General features: G+C 55.0%; 1 long non-coding RNA gene across 1 annotated transcript; it reads left to right on the top strand.

Moving 5' to 3' along the window:
• Positions 1–6,684: 6,684 nt before the first annotated feature.
• On the top strand, positions 6,685–11,589 carry LOC137666746 (uncharacterized). The gene is made up of 3 exons (XR_011048688.1): positions 6,685–6,786; positions 9,741–10,017; positions 11,333–11,589. It is a non-coding gene; the product is annotated as an uncharacterized lncRNA (long non-coding RNA).
• Positions 11,590–22,714: the final 11,125 nt, after the last annotated feature.

Below are 22,714 nucleotides of genomic sequence, written 5' to 3'. Positions count from 1 at the left end.
ATGTGATTCCACAGCTCCTGCTGTATTTAGTCAAATGTTATGGTGGGTCCATTGCCAATAATAGCTTTAAGGGTGTAAGAAGAGAGGCAGAATCACTCCTCCCCACCCCACAAAGTGCTCTGGATGCCCTGCAGCTAGTGGAGGGCTGGAATATCCCTGATACTGCCCTGCCATCAACTTCTTCATGACTCCAATCAGCCTGTGGTGCAGCCTTTGCTATTTCGGAAACCTTTGGAGAGCGATGCTGACTACCTGGTCAGAGCTACACAAATTCAGAAGGTCAGGCAGAAGCAGAGCTCAGGCTTTCAGCTACCTTTAAACCTGTTGACCAAACCCCAAAAAGCAAAGCTCTAATGAAATTAGTTTGGAGTCCTTCCTGGATTGCATCCGTGCAAATCGGGAGCCTGCTGCAGACAGACAGATGCTGATACTAGTGGTACAAAATGAGGCCACGGGGTGTTAGAGACCATGGGCCAAGCCAAACGTTGGATGCAAATGCTCCCAGGCTCTGGGAAAAGTCTGACCCAGGCACTGACTGAACAGGGTGGCTTGGGCTTATCTCTGCAAACCGAAGATGGCAGCGCAGCCTCTCTGGCCCTCTGCTGTGGATAAGCTCCAGCACAGAGAGAAAATCTGGGGCTCCAGCACCTCACCAGCACCTTTTTCACTGCTGCGATGGCTCACAGCCTTTCTCACTGGGAGGACATCAGACGTGTCAGAGCTGAGCTGTGTCCCCACTTGAAGCTGGGGCAGACCCTGATTGCAAGCTGCGCCTGCCACTCTGCTGCTTGCTGCAAGTATCCCCACACGGCCTCTCAAGTGGAGAAAATGTTTGCTGTGGGTGCTAGGCGTAGACCTAAACTCCTCGCCCGAAAGCCCTTGAAGCGGGGCAGCTCGCATGAGGAGGAACTGAACTTGGAAGCTCGGGGTCAGCAGTTTCTCCTTGCCAGAACTGAGCAAGAAAAGCAAACAACTCCTGCAGCCCTTCTCCAATTCGGGTTTTGTTACACTTTCCAAACACGTCAGTCAAATATTCACAAAGGATCAGCCAAATCTTCCCGAGGCTTGCAGGCTTGGTTTCAAATGAGCGTTGGCCTTAGTGACACTTCGCAGAGGTTTGATTGCACTGGAAGGAAGAAGAAACATAAGGGTGAGGTTTAACCAGCCCTCTGCTATGGCAGCACGTCATCTCCTTCGTGCTGGACCAGCGCCCTTTTAAAGGCAGTTTGGGCTCCCCGTCCCTGTCTGCGCTGCCCCTCCTCAGTGAGTCACTGCACTGTGTATGCATAAATGTATATAAGGGCTAATGATCGTGTTTATATACTGGGTGTATTGCTGGGCCGCATTTGACTCATGGGATGCAAACGTGGGAAGAGTGAATTAGCTCACCCAAACCTCCCCTGCATTCATGGGGGAGCCCGGCAGCACCCAGAGTTGCCACCGACCATCCGTGAGTGACTCTGCCCGGCCAAGCCTTGTGCGGGGGCTGCTGTCCTGTGAGAAAGGCAACTGCCGAGTCCTTGTGTCTGCGGAGAGCAGCCCTCAGTGCCAGCCGGGCTCAGAACTGGGGGCAAGGAGAAGGCAGCTGATGGATAGTCTGTAATTTTTGAACTCAGGAGTTTGGGGGTGCTAGGGGTTGTCAGGAGCTCTAAAGATGAACTTTTCAAAATTCCTTATCAGGGGACATCTCAGTGCTTTCTAAGCAGTAACTAAATGCCCACCCCCCAGAACGCACTAAGAAATCGTGCGTTATTCACGCATGGACTGTGCTATGGCATGAAGATACGGTGGACCTGCTGGCTGTGTGTGCGTGAGCCCGTTTTTTACCCTAAATCTCTCAAAACCCGATCCTGCAGCCTGCCCCAGTCCGGCAGCCTGCCCCAAGCCCAGTGCTCTACACTGTCCCCTGCCTGGCTTTTGCACAGCGCCGGTGCAACGTGTCCGGGGTCCTACAGCTGGCTGCCCACTCTGGCTCCCCTCCATCACCCGGTGCCGGGGTGCGTCCCGGTGTGCTCCCGGCCACCTCCGTGCATGGGGCTGGGGCTCCCCGCCTGCTGCCGGAGGTGCCACAGCTGCAGTGGCCTGGAGCACATCCCCACAGCTCCCACCCTCCCTCCCAGCCAGCAGCACTGGGAGGCAGCACTCTTGGCATGCAGGGCAGCAGAAATGCCGACAGGGAACCGCCGGCGGGCCGAGGGCTCCGGCAGCTTCCCCTCCGCTCTGACCTCAGCTGCTGAGCGCTCCCGGGGCCCGTCGGGATAATGTTTCTCCTCGCTGCTGATCCCTGCTTAGCGGGCACATTGCTGGGATGGCAGAGCCACCCCGAGCTCTCAACGCCCGACTCAGCCCACGGCTCAAATTCAAGGCACCTGCTGCCATAAGGCAGCTTGGGAAACCCGGCCAAGGGGCTGTCGTGGTTTGAACCCCCAGCAGCGGGCTCGAAACCCCTGCAAGCAGGTCCTGCACCACCACGCGCAGCACAGGGAGTGCAAGGGGTAGCAAGCAGGACAGCAAGTCCCACAGCCCCTTGGCTAGCCCAAAATTGCAAAAATCAGGTGCCTGGTGAGACACTCATGGGTGCCCGGCTGGGAGCCGGAATCCTGCACCCGGGGGCTGAGGTGCCACCTCACCCCCAGCCCTCACGCTGGGTTGCTGTCCCCAACAGGCAGGTCTTGTACGCCCGCAGGGAGGAAGGGGCTGTCCCCCCCTCCCAGCCCCACAGGTTTTCCCACAGTGTCAGCACTGTGTCACTGTGAGCTGCCTGTCGCCGCTGGCCTTGGGAGAGGTCTGGGGGGGTCAGCATCACTCACCCACCTTGACAAGGGAGGAACAGGATGCTGTGACAAGGACCCAACCCTGCCAAGTCCTGGGAGCTCTCACCTCTGGAAAAGGAGGGACTATGGCAGAACTGGTCAAAAATAACCATTTTAGGCAGTTTTGATTTTTAAAAATATTTTCTACTCTAATTCCTAGTTTGTTTTCAAAAGGAAAACAAAATTCCAAATGTTATCTTTTAAAAATATCTGGTTTTATTCAAGTGCTAGTGTGATAAAAAGCAAAAGCTCTTTTATACTTGAAAGCTTTACCCTAAAACCAAATGCTTTCTGTAACAACTACCTTTTTAATACCAAAAAAATTTTCAACCAAAATAGTTCTTTGATGCTAAATTTTTATTTCCATCAATCTTTGGTCCTATCTTTAATCTGAAAGCTTTTCAACAAATCATTTGCAAATAGTTCCTTCCAGGACAGGAGAACACTGAAAATGAGGGAGCGACAGCAAGCGCAGGAGCTGGGGCGCGGAAGGCAAGGCAGGAGAGCAGGGCTACAGCTTGGCTACCTGCAACCAGATACCTCCAGGGCAAGGGAGGGGAGGAGGAAGACTTTAATGAATTAGTCCTGGGCCCTCTGGAGCATTTCCAGTTTGCAAATTACCACCGCTTTATTAGCTCTAATTCAATCTGCTCCAGGGCATTGCGTGCAACAGCCTTTTTGAAGAAGAGCTGTGGGAAGTGTCCTGGGCGTGGGGCTGGTGCATGGTCCGTGGTGGTGTACCCCGACTGGTGCCTGCCCTGCTTGGGGTCCATTCCCCGTTCTCCATCCTTCAGGGGAGAAAAATGTGACCCCAGGGTTGCTGGAGATCACTAATTTCATTAAGCGCCCTTATTGCATGATAAATCCCATAAGCCTCCCAAAAGCCCCCTCCTTCCTGTGGGAGCTGAAAGAGTAACCCCTGACTAAAGTGTGGCAAGTTTGGTTTTTGGCTGAGAGCTGTGGGGTGGGCAGAGTTTGACACAGAACCAGTTCTCACTGTCACCCGGCAGCATTTCACCCATGAAAGGTGTATTATCCATGACGAGATGTTGCCACCCCCAGAGATGCCCTCTCCCTGTGAGTGCGACTCCTTGGTTTAAAGATGGGTGATTTTCATGGAAGGAGAGAAAAAAGCGGGCAAGATCCTACAAGGTGACTAATAAAAAGCACAAGACTGAAAACCCCTGTTCCTAAACCCTATAAAAGGGTCGGCCTTGGCTCTTTCCCCCACACATAGCACGGCATCCCTGTGCTTTCGGAGTTCACTTCTGAGAAGGAAACGCTCTGGCAAACAGGGTGAAAGGAGAGGGTGGAGAAGTGGGAATGAATGGGATGAATGGGACGTACCCAGCCCCGCTCTTATCTGATGGCTGCTGAGTGAGGCATGATGAATTCCCCAGCAACAGGTCTGTTTTGTCAGGGGGTCTCTTATCAGATGGCACAAGCACAGTGGTCTGGCCACAGCCATTAATCACCCATCAGCAGCCTCTCCTCCAAAGAGAAAAGTTATTCCCCCCTCCTTTTCCCCACTGGCCCCTGGCTTTGCTCCTGAAAGCCGCAGAGAGAAACCTGCACCCAGCCAAAGCCCCCTGCTCCCAGAGGAGCGCAGGAGACGGTCTGGTGCTGGGGATGCGGAAGACCCCAGCACCCTTCAGATAAGGGAATGGGAGTGGGTGGGAGGCGTGGGAGAGCAAACCATCCCAGCCCCACCAGCTCTCTCCCCTGCCTGTGTTGAGTGGCTGGGGACAGACCCCCAGGGACCTGCTGGTCCCCATCCCCGAGCTGGAAGGAGCAGTGTGGGCCAGGAGAGAGGGGAGATGGGGCACGCCAGACCTGCTGACAGCTCCCCTCACCTCACCTCTGCCAGCACAGCAGAAGCTGCAGAGCCTCCGGCACGGTGTCGCTGACACCAGGGGCTGTGGGGAGCGGGTTTGTGGTGGATTTGGCTCTCCCACCAAACCACGGGCCCTGGCACACCCCTCGCCTGCGCTCCCTAATCCCCAGCTTGCTGCTCCGTCCTGCCCACCCAGCTGCTGCCAGCTGCGGGGGGCTGAGCCGGGCTCTCAGCTTGCTCCGTTTACACACGCTGCTTGTCTGCAGCTGGCGGCGGGCGATGGGCTCTGCAAGGCAAGCTCTGGGAAGCCCTTTTTATTTTATAAGCTGTCTTTCCTCGGCTAGCTGGGACTCAGGCGTGCAGCCCTGATGGGATGATGTGGGGAGAGGAGAAGCAGCACCTTTGCAGGTGTGAGAAGCGACTTTAATGCAAAGCAGTTTCACGGAGCAAAGGGAGAAGATGCGTATGTGAATGTGTGTCATCTCGTAATGCACATGGGCGTATCAGAGCCCCAGCATCAGGGTGGCCCCAAAAGGCAGGGGGATGCCTCATGGTCATGGATGCCTCATGGTCACAGATGCCTCTCTGCCAGTGTCGCAACCCCTTGCAGCACCTGCCCTGTGGACACTCCCAGGCCCCATGGGGACACCAGTGGGCTGTAACCTTGCAGGGCTGCAAACTGCTTTAGCCATGAGACAGTCCCTATGTCTCACCGTGATGGCAGACTGGAGGGAAATGCTGGATATCAGCTCAAACATGGGCACAGATCAAATCCAGGCAGGGGGAAACCACAACTCCGAGGTATCCAGGAATGAGGGTGGTGTTTTAGAGACAGCAGAGACAGAGGAGGCCAGGGGAGAGGCAGGAGGAGGATGCTCAGGAAGGAGGTGAAGGAGAGACTGTGTCCCATCTGGCCGAGCAGGACTGAGTGGCTGGAGCATGGCTTCTCCAAGCCCAAGCAGTCACTGATCCCTTCGTGCAGCATGCAGCTGCCCCTGTAAAGCCTCCTGTAGGCTTGGAGCGTGCAGGGACGAGGTTGCACACGGTGGGCAGATGGGTCTGTCTCTGGGATCACACTGCCTGGAAGCAGAGCAGGAACGTTCCCGCTCCAGCACTCTGCAGGGTGCAATTGGAGTGAGATGTCTGCCCCCAGCTCTGGCCGCAGCGGGACCTGCAGGCTGGAAAATTTCAGTCAGGAAGAGAAAGGAGGGAGGGTTGGTGCCAGGAGCTGTCGGCGGTGGGTCGGTGTCCTCTTACCTCCCTTCGCAGCCAAGCCAGGGCTGCTGGAGGAGCTGTCTGCATGCTCCGGGTCTGGTGCCGTCGGCATACGCGTGACATTTGTCCCTCAGTCACACTTTCCCCATGCCTTGATGGTGTAAAGTCCTCGCTGTCCCCTTGTCAGCTGAGACATGGGATGAGGATGCCAATGCGGTGGCTGACACCGAAGCCGGGGCGTCCACAGGGCCAGGCAGGCAGGGGTGTGCAGGCAGGGGGGGTGTTGCATGCGGCTCCTGCTTCAGGGAGCTCTGCACGTTCCCCTTCCCTGGAAAATTTTAAACCTCATTGTCTCATTTTGCAAATGGGCCAAGGAAGGTGCTTTTGCCCCCCCTGCAGTCATTTTTTCTTTTCCTTTTTCCATGCAACCTCACGTGGGACTGCACCAGCAGTGGGCCACTCTGGGATGGGATTTATTTAAGGTGGGGGGTTACTGACACAAAATCCATCCTGGAAAAGCAAGTCCTTCACAGAGGGGCTGGCTGGAGATGAGGTCTGTCTCTGTGTGGTGGCAATCTGTTTGCTTAGCTCCTGGGGCATCCTGGGTTGTGCCGGTGGGGGCCAGCACCGGGCCCCCGCCCCGTGCCGTGCAAACATGATATCACAGGGAGGCAAAAAAGCCATGAATGAGAGTTCATGGCAGTGAGTAATGGAAAGCAGTTGTCCCTTGTAATGTTGCCTGGCCATAAACTGTCAGATAGATGTAAAAGTTATAAATACATCAGAGACCAAATAATCACAGCACAGCATTAACTCCTTGTTTTGGGCGAGCTGCTTACCTCCTCGGGCAGCTCCCAGCACCAGGGAGATGAGCCAAGGGCAATGTGGGGATGGGACCCAGATGTGTGCAAGCTCCCTTCACCGGTAAGTGCCGATCCGCTGCCGATGGGAGTTTGGCTGGGTGCTGGCGCCCGCAGTGGGTTTCAGTCCTGTCCAATGCATTGCTGAATCTCACGGGTCGGATATCTGAGTGTTTTGCTGTGTTGAAGACAGTCTGTGCCCCGTTGTGTGATTAGCTAGGTGAGAGCCAAGGGCAGACACGCGCCCAGCCATGCTGACCATGGGAGGCAGCAGCTGAGGACACAGCCCGTAAGGTTTTCAGGGGAGTGTGTTGTAATGGCAGGGATTTTCTCGCCATGTGGGAGGAACAGCTTCCCCTCATCTGTACAGCAGAGCACCATGGATGGGTATGTTCATGCACCTCCCAGAGCACACGTATATAAGGAGGAACAGGAAAAGTCCTGAAGATCCCCATTCCAGCCACCACTGTGCAAACGGCACTGGCACAGCCACTTGGAGAAGGTCTTAGGAGGCGCAGCATCCCCTCAGGACAAAGCTGAAGCAGCGTTTCCAAAGCAAGGGGCCGTGCGGGTGCTCAGGAGCAGCAGCCGGAGCAGCTTCCCGCAGGGGACCAGCAGAGGCAGAGGGGGTGGGGACACTGCCCTCAGTGCCGAGAAGTTACCCTCCAGTCGCTTGCCATTGTGGTGGGCTGCCAGAAATCTCCCCAGTATATATATGTATACACTCATGCATCTATACATGGCTGCAACAGTTGAAGCAGACCCCAAATCCTTAGAGAACATTCCTGAGAAACCTCTCGCTTCTGCAGTGCCAAGACTTGAGGGCATGGTCGCAGAGCTCCAAAGGTACGGCTCGAGGGTGAAACACAAGCCTGGGCAAGGAATTCCTGCAGGAGGGTTTCCCAGAAGGGCAAGATGCAGAGGAGAAGGAGGACGCGAAGGAACAGGTGCAGGCGGTCTTGCAATACTTACCCGCGTCTACAAATACAGTAGTGGAAATAGTGAGAGGAGAGCAATGGTGCAATAGATCTTTTAAAAGAAACAATAAGACCAGGACAGTTGGCATAAAAAGGAGCATGTTCCCTTGGCTACCAGTGACTTTAGGAATGAAAAAAGTTGAGTGGGTGAGAGACAACATAGTGGCAGGGGAAAAACAGCGATCCCAGAGAAATTTAAATCCTGGGATCCTGAGAAAGATTCCTGGGCAAACTGGGTGCTTTTCAAAAGACTTGGAGGAGTGGTAGTCTCTGTCTAGCATGGCATATCTGAAGAAAAGAAATGTCAGAGACTGCTGCGCTTGAGCAAAGTGTTGAAGGAAGAACAGCAAAGAATGTATGAAATTTTGGGTGTACGAAGGAGAGCCGGGAGGAAAGAGCACTGAGTGTGCAGGCGTGGAGGAAAAACACCCATCTGAGACCCTGTAGGTGCTTCACGCATGGGTGTTTCTTTCCAAAACTCGTGGGTTTTGTGCCTAACCTTCAGTGCCCAGTGCCTTAGCCAGAGAAGTGTCCCACCACTCTGATACCCAGCTCCATCCTTGTCCCACCAGGTGTCTTGGGCTGAGGGTTCACTCCATGAAAATCTATTCCTTTCTCTTTCCAGCTGTGAATTTGCCACTTTTTCGCTTCTTTGCATTGCCCTTTTTGTCTGGTGCCTTGAGAGACTCTAGCAGAGGCTCCTGCAGTCCCAACGAGTCCCCCTTTCTCCTATTCATCGCCCCTTTCCAACATGAAATGAGAAACAGCTTCCCCCCAGGCTGCCCCTGTGTATGCCCCCAGCTTGTTCTCTTGGCTAAATTTCAGTTGAGGAACATGCTGGAACACTAAAGCCATGGTAATGAGTAACACACTTCTTCAACGGGGCGATGCTTTCCGAATGCACCGTGCTTTACAGCTACCATAAATAATGAAATCAGTATTTGTAAACTATACTTTAAGGAATCCATTCTTTTCCAAAGATTTCAAAAGCATGTCATTTTCCAGATTGTGAAGTTTGCCAGTTCATCTATTTTTAGAAATTCTCACTCTACTGATGTGGTCAAGACAGTCCTTAAACAGAAAAGGGTGGCTGCGTGCCTCGAAGGTATAAACAGCAGACATGTGATGGGAAATGCTTCAGAGGTGAGCGTGTCAGACTCGAGACATCAAAGTTGTTGGGTGGTGAAGCTGCAGGGACAAATCAGTGTGCAGGCTGGAGAAACAGGCATGGAAAAACATCTTAAAAGTGACTTTTCTCGGAGATCTGGAGAGTCCTTAAAATAGTCTCATGGCCCAGGAAATGAGACAGATCCTGCAGCAAACTGGCAGCACAGCCTCAGCCGGTACCAGCACTTCCTTGGAAACCTTCATTTGCGTAAACATAAAAGTGAGGGGAAAAAAAGCCAAGCATGCCAGGTTGTCTGTGAGGCTCCTCTGGGCTGTGCATCTCTGCCAGACCCACCAACCCCCTTGGACGGCTTCTCTAGCGTCCCGCCACCCTCATCTCTCAGCCACAGCAGAGCCCCGAGGGCTGCACGGGGAGTGGGGACAACCCTGCCCTGTGCAGGAGCAAGCCCCATGGTTGTGGTAAAGGAAAACAAACCCACACCTGAAGCTGTCCAATATTTGGTTTCTCCCAAAGTTGATAACGTCATGGATGGAGCTGGCTGTGATCCTGCCCTTTTCCCTGTGGGCTGGTTGCCTCCTTGCCTCATGAGCCTTGTGAAGCTGCTGGGACTTACGTGGTCTTTGAGGCCTCTCTTGCTAACTTGCACAGTTTAAAACAATTTTTGTTGTATTTAACATTTCAAAGACCATGTTCTGTCCTAAGTGATAAATTTCCTTCCTGCCTGCATGTTTTTTTCCTATTTAAAGGCTATTGACTCTTTTGCTTAAGATACATGTATATATTTATTTGGTTACTAGATAGAAGAACTGGGTCATGCCTTGACGCTGCTGAATTCTCATTTTGATTAAGATCATGGATTTCAACTATTTCTCTATGTATTTAATTTAAAAGTTTGCACCTTTCACTTTTCAGGCTCAGATTGTGACTTTCTGTTCACTGTATAAAACGCTGGCCCTACAGAAGGGAGTTTCCTCCTCCTCCATATCAAGACCTTGTTCTGGTATGAGATGTACCAGCCAAGCTCCACAGGAAGGGGACTTCCTGTGCGATTTCAGATGCCCTTCAGATCACAGCTAGTGCCCTGTCCCCAGCTGCAACTCTTCTTGGACACTCCAAAGAAGGATGATAAACGCTCCAGGCTACACAGGACCAGTTTCACCTCGGAAGGAAGGTCCACAGACTCTTGCAGGTGCTTAAATTGCCTTTCGACCTTTGTTCTGCTAAGCTGAGTCCCTTTTGCCTCTCATCACAAGGCTTGCCTGGCCAGGCCCTTCCTTTGGCCTTTTGCCACGTCCCCACATCCTTCTCCTGGTGCCAGTTCCAGTACTGGTCACCGTGTTCTTGCAGGTTTCTCAGCCTGCTTGCTCCTTCCCCAGGCTGCACGACTCCTTACACCTGGGCTGGGACTTTGACCCAAGATGACTCCCAAGTCTTCCTTTGAGTTGTGACTTTCCCAGGTACCGCTGGTCTTCTGGGCTGACCGTGCATTTGTTGAGGACCCATTAGGTCTGGCTGTGACCCTGCAGCCAGGTGCAACCCCATTCCTGGCTGCACGGGATGAGGTGCACACCACAGGGCAGTCCCTCTCCTTGTGCTTTCAGACACATGGAAGACCAAGCAAAGGTGCATGCCCAACACCTCGCAGGTGGGGACAGCCCTGCACCGTGGTCACCGGGCTTCTGCAGTAGCATCCTGCCAGTTCCAGGCGTGGGCAGTGCTAATGCAAGGGTTTGCATCTCCCCTTGGGGAGGTCACCCCAGCTCTGCTCTGAGCTGCCCAGCTGGGACGGGAGGCAGTGACCCACAGACAGCTCCCCACATCCCGGCTCCCTCTCAAATCTGGCTTTTTCAAACGATGAGACTCCCATGAAACCTGGCCCTGCTCCAAGGTTCATGCGGGCGGCGGTGGGGCGGGAGGAGGAGGGAAGCAGAGCGCAATCCATAACCTTTGTAGCACTCTTGAGAGCAGCTGTCTGGCAAATGTCAAGCACTGTCTAGGGTTATTTTGGGCACTTTATTTTTATAAAGGATGCTTTGAGGTGGGGGAAGGGCGTGGAGAGGGTTTTCTCACTGCCAGCACCTTAAAGAATAGAACCCCAGGGAGGCAAGTTCAAGGACGCTCCTTGGTCATGTGGCCGATGCCATGTCCCATTGGAGTGTCCCGAGAGGCTTTCAGACACGCAGGACACTGGAGATGGGCCTTGGCTTGTCTCGCAGCTGGAACCTCCAGAAGGAGCCCATGTCCCTCAGGAGCCAGGGTGTGGACGTGGAGGCAGCTCATGCTGTAGACATGACCTTGACGTGCACCATCACTGCAAGGGGGACCAGCACCCCGTGCTTCCCAGCTCCCCAGGGGGACTCCTGGGTGAGAAACCAGTGACCTTTGAGTGTCCCTCCTAAGGAGTCTCATAAATATAGTCTTAATTCTGGATGTTTTCCATTGCTGTCCCATGGGCCAAATCCTCCAAGCCCCAGAGAGCCCTCAAACTCCTTCACTTTCAACAGAGCCAAGACCCGGAGCCAAAATATTACACAAGGAGGAGCAGAGCATCTAGAGATCTCGTCTGAAAGATTATATGGAGTGTAACTGGAACATCCAACAGGAAAGCGTTCCTGTTGACAGAAGGAGATGTTCTTCCAAGAGTGGAAACCATTGCAGAAAGTGTGTTTTTCTTCACAAACTTCTGGTGAGCCTGGAAAATAAAGTAGTTCTCCTTTGTAATAGTGGAGGGTTCAGTCCCTCCACAACATGCATCTTTATATCAGAGGCAAAAGTAGTATGGAAGGAGGAGAAACAACCCCTCAATATTTTTTACTATAAAATATTATATGGTGTGTTTAGTGTTTTCAGATTGGCTGGGCCTGATCCATCTTAGGATCAAACTTAGATCAAACTCCCTGCTGAGATCTCAGACCCATCAGTGGTGTCTTGTGAGAGCACCGGGAAGATGCTCTCTTGGTACCCCAAGACCAGCAACCACAGTACCCATCTTACCGAGAGACAAAGGAGGAATGGGGGGCTACAGCCCAGCCATCGCACCTCCCACCCCAGAAAAATACTGGCATGGATAATCCGAGGCAGTTTTGTGAGCATCTGGAAGTTAGCACAGAGATGAGTAATATCTGACATGACTTTGTCAAGAATGAGACACGTCAGGCCAAGTTAATTTCCTTCAGCAGCGGGGTATAACAAGCCCACAGAAGGAGAAGTAGCGGCGGCTGTGGGATGGGAGCTGCGGGCAGGCACAGGGTGCTCTGCCTGCCCTTCCGGCAGGGCGGTGGGGAGCGGGGCCAGGCAGGGTGCCGCAGGATGGGTGCGGAGCGAGCAGGGGGACAGTATTGCGAGAGCAGCTCTCAATGGCTCACTGTGGGGCAGGAAAGCCACTATTGAGCGCTCCCATTGATGGCCAGTGTGGAGAAACAGAGAGTGTATTTATTACACTTGCATGCCATGCAAGGCTGGGGCCACAGACAGAAAAAGGATTGTGGCAAACTGGAGAAATGGGCTGAAAAGCTGGGAGGAGGCTGAAGCAGCAGGGAGGGCATGCTGCGGCGTGCCCCTGTGAGAGGGGATGCGGGCAGGGGACGATGTCCCCCCAGGCTGCTGCCCACTGCCACCTCTGCTGCAGCCCTGGAGCCACGGAGGGAGCCCCAAGCGATGCTGCTGACGGGGCAAATGCAGACAAGGGGTTCCCATGCAGCCCTACAGAGCCCACGGTGCCTGGGCAAATGCAGGTGACAGTCACCCGTGGGCACCCACCGCAGCTTGGCTGGAGTGGACTGGACTAGCTGCCCTTGGCCAAAGCTCTGGCGCACGTGATGTGGTGTGCAATTTATATACCTTTAATTCACAGCGCTACGGTCTGAGCTATTTCTGTATTAAACTGAGTTGGTTTAACAGCAGAAGCTGTCAGCACCAGCTGGGCAGCCTCCCTTGCAAACGGCACTGGAGGCAGGGTGTAAACCAGCAGTAACCGAAACCCTCCTGCACTGGTCCCAGGCAGCTCGTCCCGCTGCAGCGAGGGAAGTCACGTGTAGGAGCAAAAACCTGGTACCTGGTTGCAGCAAGCTGCTTTCTGCAAATCCTGGGGTAAAGTACGGCTTAAAATTAACTACCATAAGTCACGGTGCAAAATGAAACACAAGCAAACGTGTTCCCCCCCCAGCTGCTGCCTGCAATGGGAGGGGGATACTGAAGGGGAGATGAGGCTGCAGGGAAGCTGGGCACCCCGCGGCTGGGAGCTGGCGGGAGCTGTGGGACAGCGGCCAGCCCGGGCAGGGATGCCTTTCACCCCCAACTCCAAACAGAAATGGAAAAGGGTTAACTTTTGTCTTTGTTAGTCTGCGGAGCCAGAATGGAAACAACCCCCCAGATCCTGTTTTTCCATGCTCCCAGAAGAATGTAAACCTTTTTAAACAAAACCCAAACTTTTTAGCAAAGGAAAAAAAGAAAGAAAGAAAAAAAAGCAGCCCAAACTGTTAATTTGTGGCAAGCCCCAGCAATCCTCAAATTCAAGAAGAGAGAAGCCCTGGGGGAGGCACCGGGACCTGCTCCTGATTCAGCCCTGTGGTGGGATGTGACCCCCTTCTCGCCACCTGGAGAGGATGCCTGGTCCTGGGGTGGGGGCAGAGGATGCCTGGTCCCGGGGTGGGGGCAGAGGATGCCTGGTCCCTGGGTGGGGGGCCAGCTGCATCCTGAGCTGCCATGGCCCCGTGATGGCTTGTGCTGAGCACTGGGAGCAGGACCCCGGCTTGGTGACAGGCCAGGGTCACTGGGGGAGGCTGGGGCAGGGCAGGAATTTGCCGGCGGGCGCTGGCTGCCCGGCTGGCCCCCCAGCAGCCAGGCCATGTGGTTTCCCTGCGCCGGACGGCGGCGGGGGAGTATAAGGAAGGCTTTGAAAGTTGGCGTGTGACAGGGCGTCCCCCCGGGAGCGGGGAGCGCGTGCGCCTGCGAGCAGCCCTGGCCCGCCGCCACGCTCCCCTCCGTTTATTTACGGTGCTTTATCAGGGGCTGCGGGCTGCGATAAAGTTTATGAAAATAAAAGGCGTCTCCAGCAGGCCAGGGCGAGAGCAGGCCCTGCTGTTGCTTTCCCACACTGATTAGGATCTGGGCAGGCTTCGGCGCTCCAGATCTCCGATGAAAGCAGCGGGACCGGCAGCACTTCCCTTCCTGGCCCCTGCTCAGGGCCAGAGGCAGCGAGAGGTCAGCACGCTGCACCCCACACAGCCTGCACCCCGCCTCGCACGCTGCGTACCGCGCACCGGGCACCGTGCCGGGCACGCCGCGCACCGCGCCGTGCGCTCCCTCGACTGTGCACCGTGCACCATGCATTGAGCATGGCCCCGTGCACAGCGGGCACTAGGCACTGCACACTGGGCACCACACACCATGCACCACACCATGCACCACGGCATGCGCAGCGGGCACTATACGCTGTGCACCCCACACTGAGCACCGCGTTATGCACACTGAGCATCAGGCACTGTGCACCAAGCACCTGCACCACACCGTGCACACCGGGCACTGTGCACCACACACTGTGCCTTGCCATGCACGGCAGGCACTGGCGTCCCACACTGGGCATCGCACCACGCACAGCGGGCATCGGGCACAGCACAGTGTGCACCGTGCACCATGCCATGCACACTGGGCACTGCGCACTGCACACCGTGCACCCCACGCCAGGCATCACCTCAACTCCCTGCGCTCCCGCACTTCTAGGACCTGGGGAAGGAGCTCCAGCCTTTCCCTTTGAAGGAGCTCCTGTGTGTGGGGCAGCGCCAGGGTAAGACATCTGGCTGGGATGCAGCTGGGGCAGGACTGGGTCTGTCCCCTGTGGAGGCAGCACGGTCCCTGCCCTCACTGGCTGTCAGCCATCCCCATCCCTGGGATGCTGGCCGAGGCCACGGCCCCTTTCCGCCCATTGTTCAGTGGCGACAGGGCCACGGCTTCCTCCCGGTCACGAGTCCATCCCTCACCCTGGTGTGAGCGCCGGGGCCGGCGCCTCAGTCCCTGCTGGGCACAGGGGGCTCGCACTTCCAGGGCAGGCGGGCTCTGGGGAAGAGAGTCTCTTACAAGTAATGCCTCCCAAAATTCACCGGGCTTCATTACCGGGTAGGCCAGGCAGAAACACTCAGGCAAAGGAGGAACAAAACCCAGGCAGCATTACCAGCTGGGAAATGGGAGTCTGCTCCGACTGCCGCTGGGGTTAGGAGGAATTTGGGTGATGGCAGTAACAGAAGGATCCGTCCCCCAAGTGCTGCCAGGCTGGGAAATGTTCAGTTAAGTGTGGGTTTTGTGGGGCGTGGTTTTATTGCCCCTTTTCACCTCCAGCACACTCTGGAAGAAGTGATGGGAACTGAAACACTTAAAAGCAGCTTGGGATGAAACCTCAAACCACACAAATTGCGCTTGGTCTGGGGTTTTCTTGCAAGCTCGAAGCACCGGCTGCGTCCTCAAAGGAGCCATGAATCTCTGGATGAAGCTGGCTCGCAGCTCGTGGTTTGCAAGAGAAATGCAACTCCTCCTCCCCGCCGCCTTCTCCCCTCTTACAGACTGTTTCCCTGCCTGGAAATTCAGGTGGAAGCTCAGAGCCAGAGACAAACCTTGCTTAGAGTGGTGCAGGATCCCTGCACAGACCCCCCGGCAGTCCCCCCGCTGCCACCCTCTGCAAACCAAACAGCGGGGAGGGCTCTTCCCTTTCTTAACGGAGAGTGTCAGGATTTACGGGGCGCTGGCACCACATCAAAAACGAATTCAGTCATTTACAGTAAATCAAAGTGGGCCAGAACAATGAATACGAAGCAAGGTTAAAACACCTTGTTTACAGGAACAAATTGTGCAGCTGACATCAAAATAATGGAATTTATGTCCCTGCGGGTTGGGGCCAAATTATTTGCAGTGACATTTGTCTGAGCACAGGCTCTGGGAGAGGTGCTCAACGCTGCTGCTGAGATATTTTGCGGTCAGGCAGCAGCCGAGTTCACCCGGCAGAGCGGCAGGCCCACAGAGCTGCCCACAGAGCCCAGGGCTCAGGATAAGGCCCCATTCGGCCATGTCCCATCTTCTGGGGCAGGATGGGCTGGGGAACCCCCTGTGCCTCCCGGGGCGGGCCATACGCTGCCTGTGTGGTCCGTGCAGGACTTGTCCCAGCTGCAAAGCACAGATGTGCTGCTGTTGCTGGCACCCACCCAGGAGATGCTGCCTGCTTGGTAATGAATCCAAGGTGCCCGTAACCCCAGAGCACGTACCAGGCGTGTCAGGGTCTGTCCCACTTGCTTGAGGCAGCCGCCAGCCCAGGTTGGCATCACCAGCTCCTCGGGCAGCAGCCGTGCATTCATCCCACCCCCTGGCCCCTTTCTCTCCCAGCATTTTGGGCAAGCACATCCTTTTTCCTTCCTGCCTAACCCCGGGCAGGCTTGTGCATCTCGCACCTGGGAGGTCCCACCTCCCCTCCCAGCACAGAAATAGCCCCACTTGCCACCCCAAGGGCACGGGTTGGGGCTTGCCCAGTGCCCCCAAGGAGCATCACCTCCCCGTCCCCTGCCACGCGGCCACCGTGCGAGGCTGGCAGGCCCTCGTGCGAGTCCGGCCATCCCCGGGAACGCGGTGCCCGGGGCAGGCGTCACATCCCCCTCCGGCAGCTCTGCCTGCGCACCGTGTGGCTGGCTTGTTTGAAAATCTATTGTGAAGCACTTCATTGCTATGGAGACTTATTTTATGGACAAATAAATATTTGGCCTTTTTTTCTCTTGCCTTAAAAGTCTGTCCCTTCTCCCCCTCTCCTCATCCTTTTGGCCACGTTTATATCGCAGGGTCTCTCTGCTCCTTTGGCCTCGCTCATCTTCCTCCCCACGCAGCACACCTCTGCGTGTCTGTCACACTTCAGCCTCTTCCTCCTCAGCAGCCTGCAGCTCGGTGTCCCAGGGCTCCTCCAGCATGGGAGACTGGCTGGAGGAGCCTCCCTCCCACTCTGATATTTAAACATTTATGCATTTTGGGGAAACTAAAATGATTTTATCCTCTTAATTCTTGGGGTTTGCATCCCAGCAGCCACGACGTGGCTGTTTTCAGCTTTCCTGGTCCCAGCACTGGCTCCTCCATCAGGCTCCACTTGCCACGTTCTGTGTTCCCATCATGGTTGCTCCCATCTGTGTCCCCCACGTTTCTCTTGGACTTGCTTGCACAAGCAAATTCTTCCACCAGGTCTCCTGAAACCAATCCCCCAAAAAGCCATTAAAAAATAGCAACTGGCAAAGCAACACCACCAGTTCACCAAACAGGGGAAGGGGAGGCAGGACACAAACGAACCTCCTTCGTTAATAAATCCTAGCAGCTGTGGAAAGTTTGAGGCAAGTGAGAGCACCCAGACAGAAAATTAAAAAACTCATAAAGTCCTCAGTGTGGGGGCACTGGCATCAGGTCAGCTTTACTTCTCTAGGCACCTCGTAAAGAGACATTCCAGGACACTAACTCATAAGGGAAAGCTGCAGGGGTCAAGGAGAACAGTGGAAAACTAACCATGGTAACTCAAGTATACTGGAAAGGCAGCAGGAAAACAGCAAGGAGTTGGGGTTTTTAAATCCCCCCTCCCTTTTTTTTCTCTCTCTGTTGGGTCGGAGTGGCATGGGCATGGTGGGGCAGCAGAGCAGAGCCCCAGCGAAGAGCCTGATCGGGTGGGATGGCTGGGGATGGGAACGGGCTGTTTCTGAGCCGGGAACAGAAGCTGCTCCCTGCCCTCTCCCCCGCACTGCCCACCCCAGCTGCCCCGCTCTTGCCTGCCTGGGGACAGGCAATAGCCTGAGACCCTATGCTAAAATGCACGATACACTTCAGTGTAGTAGGCAGTGTTTTAGGGCAGATTTTGGCAATGGCCGAGCGCTGTCCCTCTGGACCATTAGCCGTGCTGGAGGAGGTGGAGGGGACATGCAGCCTGGGATGGGTGAGCCGCCCACCTGCAGCACCTCTGCACGGGGCCAGGGATGCTTGCAGGTGGGCAGGGGGATGTGTGCGTACCCCCTGCAAGGGAAGCTGGGCGCCGTGCTGTCGGGGAGCCCAGCACCCAACCTGCCTGGCATGGCAGCCACCACTTCCAGCCACAGCCACGTCCTCTCTCTGCTGGCCTCGTCCACGGGAGCAAGAGGGTGCGCAGAGTCGGGACAGCGGAGGGGCTGCGGGGAACAGGCACAGGCTGCACGGGACGGAGCCGAGGGCACAGGACACAGAGCTGGGTTTGTTTCTTGATGTGGGAGCAGGGGATGAGGATGCCCAGGCATGCTGCCAGCTGTGCACACCCTGGGGTCTTGCTGGCATCTCTCTCTCCTCTTTTACAGCCTTGCAGGTGGAAAGAGCGAGGGCAGAGAGCAGTCTTGCCTGCCCCAGGAGGTCCTGCTCACAGCGAAATCCCAGCCTGCAAGTGCTCTTGGCAACGCTTTAAAATAGGCAAATGAGTATGTGTCAAGAGCAGCTTCCCAGGCGTGGAAAGGGATGGGATGAAGGGAGGAGGCCTGGATGCGTGTTTGTCCCGTGGCCAGGCAGCCCCTCCTGGGATCGAGGGGCCGAGGCAGAGCCAGACCCGGGCTCAGCGCGCTGCCGGCCAGGGGAGACTCTTACAAGGCTCCGGCCGCTGCATGAAACCTTCTGCCAAGTGCTGAGCTCATGCCGGCCCCAGGCCATGGCTGCATCTCAGGCACTGGACCAGGATGCTCAGCTCTCAGCCAGGCTCCTGGGGAGGGCCACCATGGCAGCTCGGGGATGGTTATTGTGGAGGAGCATGACATGGCTTCCTGCTCCTGGTCCAGCAGCCAGAAGCAACAAGGAGTCCCAGTCCCACACCCTCACCCTGCCACAGCTCACCGGCGGCTTTGTCCCCTGGCACTGGCGCTGTGCCTCTAGTTTGTCTCTTGATAAATTCACCTCGTTGTTTGCATTGCAGCATCGCCCAGGAGCCTGAGATCCCACGGTGCGAGTGCTGGCTGGGCAGCCCTGCCTGCCCTGCCTGCCCTGCCTGCCCTGCCTTGGGGATGCTGCAGTCAGGGACCATTCACACGGGGCTCCCAGCGCAGCATGCCGAGTCCTGCCGCCCACATCGCTTACCAAGTAAGCCCCCTCGATTCGCGTGCGGGTGAAAAGCGATGTGCAAGCCTAGAAGCATCTGCATTGAATATTTCAGCAGAAAACCGCGGGTTTCCCTGGCTCGCCGAGCCCAGCCTGGAGGGCACTTTCACAGCCAGGCTATAAACCTTGAAAACGAGGGTTTTCTAATGGAAACATTGACATAACCTGTAGCTGACAGAGCAACAGCTCTGCTCACATTAAGCCTACGTTTTAATCCCTAAATCCCCCCCAGCTCCTGGCCTGTCTCAGAAATGGACCCATGCAGCTGGCTGAGCATCCCTGGGGACATGGTGGGCGGCTGGACCCGGGAGGTTGCACAGGTCCAGCTGCCCCCCACCATCCCTCCCTGGCCTGCCGCGCTGCGAAGCGAGGGTCCGATGGCTGGGGGGCAGAGCCCCTCTGCTGCAGCGCGACGGTCCCCTGCCACCAAAAAGGCGAAAGAAAAAGGCAGAGCGGTTCAGTTGGTTGTAAAAATTAATGAGTTCAGATACAGACTTGCTTTATTCCGGTCCAGCTGCGTAACCACGGCGATTGTGTCCGGCACACTAGACAGTTACATCAGCTCCACACCCCTGTACAATAAGACTCTGTTTGATCTCAGAAACAAGATCAGACTCCTGGGCTTTGCACATCCTGCTTCCTACATATGTAAAATCATTTTATTACCAGCCAGGAGAGTTCATCTAAGCTGCTCTCGCTGTGCAGCTGATGTGGGGAGAACATGCCCCTGTCTGCACTTCTTTTACCAGATGGAGATCTGCAGAGAGATTTCAGAGCTGCTACTCCTCTGAGTTTGTTGGTTTTTTTTTAATTCCACATCTTAGACTGGAAACTCTGGGGCAGGACCTGAGTCTCCTCATGTGTATGTGCAGCTCCTGAACAGTGGGAGGTGTGTATGGCTCAGCTCTCCTGAATGTAAGTGGTAAATAAGCAGCCGTGTGTTTTTGCTTGGCTTTATCCCCTTTTGTCTGATCTGCCCAGGAGAGGAAGTTCCTCATAAAAAAACATGCTCTGCTCCTCACATGTCTCCTCAAATCCCTCTCTGTTAGGTCCATGAGACACTGGTGAACTGTCCCTGTATTCAAACATTTACGCTGCCCCACGTGAGTAACCTCAAGGCATTTATGAATATGTCCAAGCTGCTACAGGCTCAGCTTGACCATCCGCAGCACCACGACTCTCTTTTGCTGATTACAGATTGCTCGGCAGCGTTACAAGGCACTGGCTCCCCTTTAATCACAGCTATTGAAGTCACACAGTCCCACTGATGCTGCTCTACAGCTGGCCCCATGTATCCTGACTGCTGAGCTGCAACACGCAGACACTTGCTGTTGCTTTGGGTGGCAGAGCTGCATCCTGGGATGGATCTGCAGTGCTGGCGTGCAGCATCACTGCATCCCAGGGTGCATCTGCAGCACTGGCATGCAGCATCACTGCATCCCGGGGTGCATCTGCAGCGTTGGCATGCAGCATCACTGCATCCCAGGGTGCATCTGCAGTGCTGGCGTGCAGGGAGCACAGCAGGGCTCACCCAGATGAGAGCACACTCCCAAAGAAAATACACTTTTCAGCCCAGGCTTCCTCTGCTGCTGATGTCTGCAGGGCTGTGTGGCCAGAGCTCACTGACTCACTGCACACAGGTCACCCGGTAGCTGCCGGGTGGTAACTCTTATTTACTGCTCAGTTGTGGTTGGATTTAAACCAGTGGCACAGGCGGAGGGAGGGGAAATCCCCTCCTTCCCATCCCAGCCCCGCGGAGTCATCCAGTCTAACTGGAGCAGCTACTCTAAGTGGATCTAATTTAGGGCCTTGCTTCACCCCTGGCTATTTTCTCTAGCTCAGCTCTCCTGGTTTTGTTAAATTTCCAGTCTAGAGGCTTCGGGGTGCTTACGGCTTTGAATAAAGATCTTGGAGACTCAACCCAGGTCACACACCCTGTAGTTCACCAAGGATAACCCTAGGACAGGTCTGTTCAGCAGCAGCAATGAAAAGCAGTGCCAGTCCATTCCAGCTTGGAAAGGAGAAACTGGTGACCCAGTACCCAGTGTAGTAGCTACCAGCGTGGGCACAGGAATCCCTGTCTCACACAGCCCCAGACAGTCCCACACCCTCAACTCCTCAGCACCTTGGGAGCCCTGACCTGTTCGAATCAGGCATGAGAAAAGAGGTTGCTGAATCTTTTTTTTTTTGCTGAAAGCCACTCCTAGCACATGTGCCAGACCAGATTAAAGTTTAGCTTCCCTGTAAACGTCCCCTGAAGACATTTGCTGATCAAGTTGTGCACCTAGGGCAGGGCCACCGTCCTGACTCACATGCGATGGCAGTCCCCTGTGCCTCCCATCCTTGCTGCCTGTGCCCATGGGTGGAATGGGGATCTCTTCCTCTCCTGGAGGCCTTTCCCTCCAAGCCTTGGTTTGGGGAAACTGAGGCTGCCACTCACGCAGTGAGAGCTGCTCGCAGGAGAGGAGGCGACAGGAAGCTCTGGCCAGCGAGGGCCATCAGGGTGGACCAGCACTGTCACCAGCTCATTTCATGCTCTTAACGAGTGTGTATTTATCCCATTGCCAACAGGATAATTGACAAAGGTTGTGCATGTAGCAATGACTTCCTCCTCTCTGGGGCACTTCCCGGCTCTTCCAGCAGCCTTCCAGGCAATTTTCTGCTGTGGATCTCCCCATCCTCTCTAGACCCTGCTTTTTGTAAACACATTTTAACTTCAGCTCGGGACCACGTGTGTGTGTTTTCCCAAGCAAAGCAAACAAAAAAAACCCCAACCACCCCTCCATCTGGCTCCCCGCGATGCCGGAGTGCCTGCCATTTCCAAAGGCTTTTCCTGCTGTTGGTGGGTAATTACCCAGGGATGTCGTTCCCCACATCACTCCGACAGCTGGAATTTAAGGCCCTGCAAAGAGCAGAGCCACCCCGACTCCAAACCCTCCCTAGTTTACAGCCAGCATCCTTCTCATCAATCACCTTCTGTCAGATGGGGAACTTGAGCAACCCCAGTCCAAGTTGGAATATGGAAGGGAGGCCTTCCCTGTCCCACCCTCCCCTGTTTGAGAGCCCAGCTCGAATAAACAAAACCTGAAAGGGCCAAAGCAGCTCCAAAGGAAACTGTAAACGATCCCATCTGTGAGTCTTGGCGAATATCTCCTCCAGGAGGGGGGCATAGGGGAGAGAAAACAAGTTGAAGGGCCCTTTTTTTTTTCTTTTGCTCAGAAGGAAATACAATTGCATTCAAACGTTGCTACTGCTCCAAACGTCATTGCAGAGCCCAGACCCGGGCTCCTTCTCAGACGGGTTTCTTACCAGAGATGGTGGCAGGAGCCTTCAGAAGAGGTTGCCGTCTGCAGGGATAATTATCTGTAAAGCAGTGCTGAACATGTATGAACTCAGCTTGGGATGGAAGAAGTAGATTAGGAAAGAGAAGCAGATGATATGTGCAAAAGTCATATTCTATAGTGAGAAATGTGTTTGTAAGACAGTAAAATAACACCTCTGCTCGCACTGGAGAACCCGAGCTTGCTGTGTTCCTGTCCGTGATTCACAGGTGCTGGTAGGGTGGAAATGGCCTTGTTTTCTGAGTGCCTCTGTGTGTGGGTGCTCAGCTGGGTGCTGATGGTCATGACACCGTGGGTGGCTGCTGGGGACCTCAGAAAAGGCGGGTCCTGGGGTGGCATCTGGGAGCAGCAGCACCTACACTTAGGTAGCCAGCCTGCAGAAGGTGCCTGTGCCCAAGTTTAGAAAGTCAGGATAAACCATGGGGCTCC

Source organism: Nyctibius grandis, chromosome 8, assembly GCF_013368605.1.
Source record: "Nyctibius grandis isolate bNycGra1 chromosome 8, bNycGra1.pri, whole genome shotgun sequence".
NCBI lineage: Eukaryota > Metazoa > Chordata > Aves > Nyctibiiformes > Nyctibiidae > Nyctibius > Nyctibius grandis.
The sequence above is the reverse complement of the archived record's forward strand: the minus strand, read 5'-3'. Positions and strand labels throughout refer to the sequence as shown.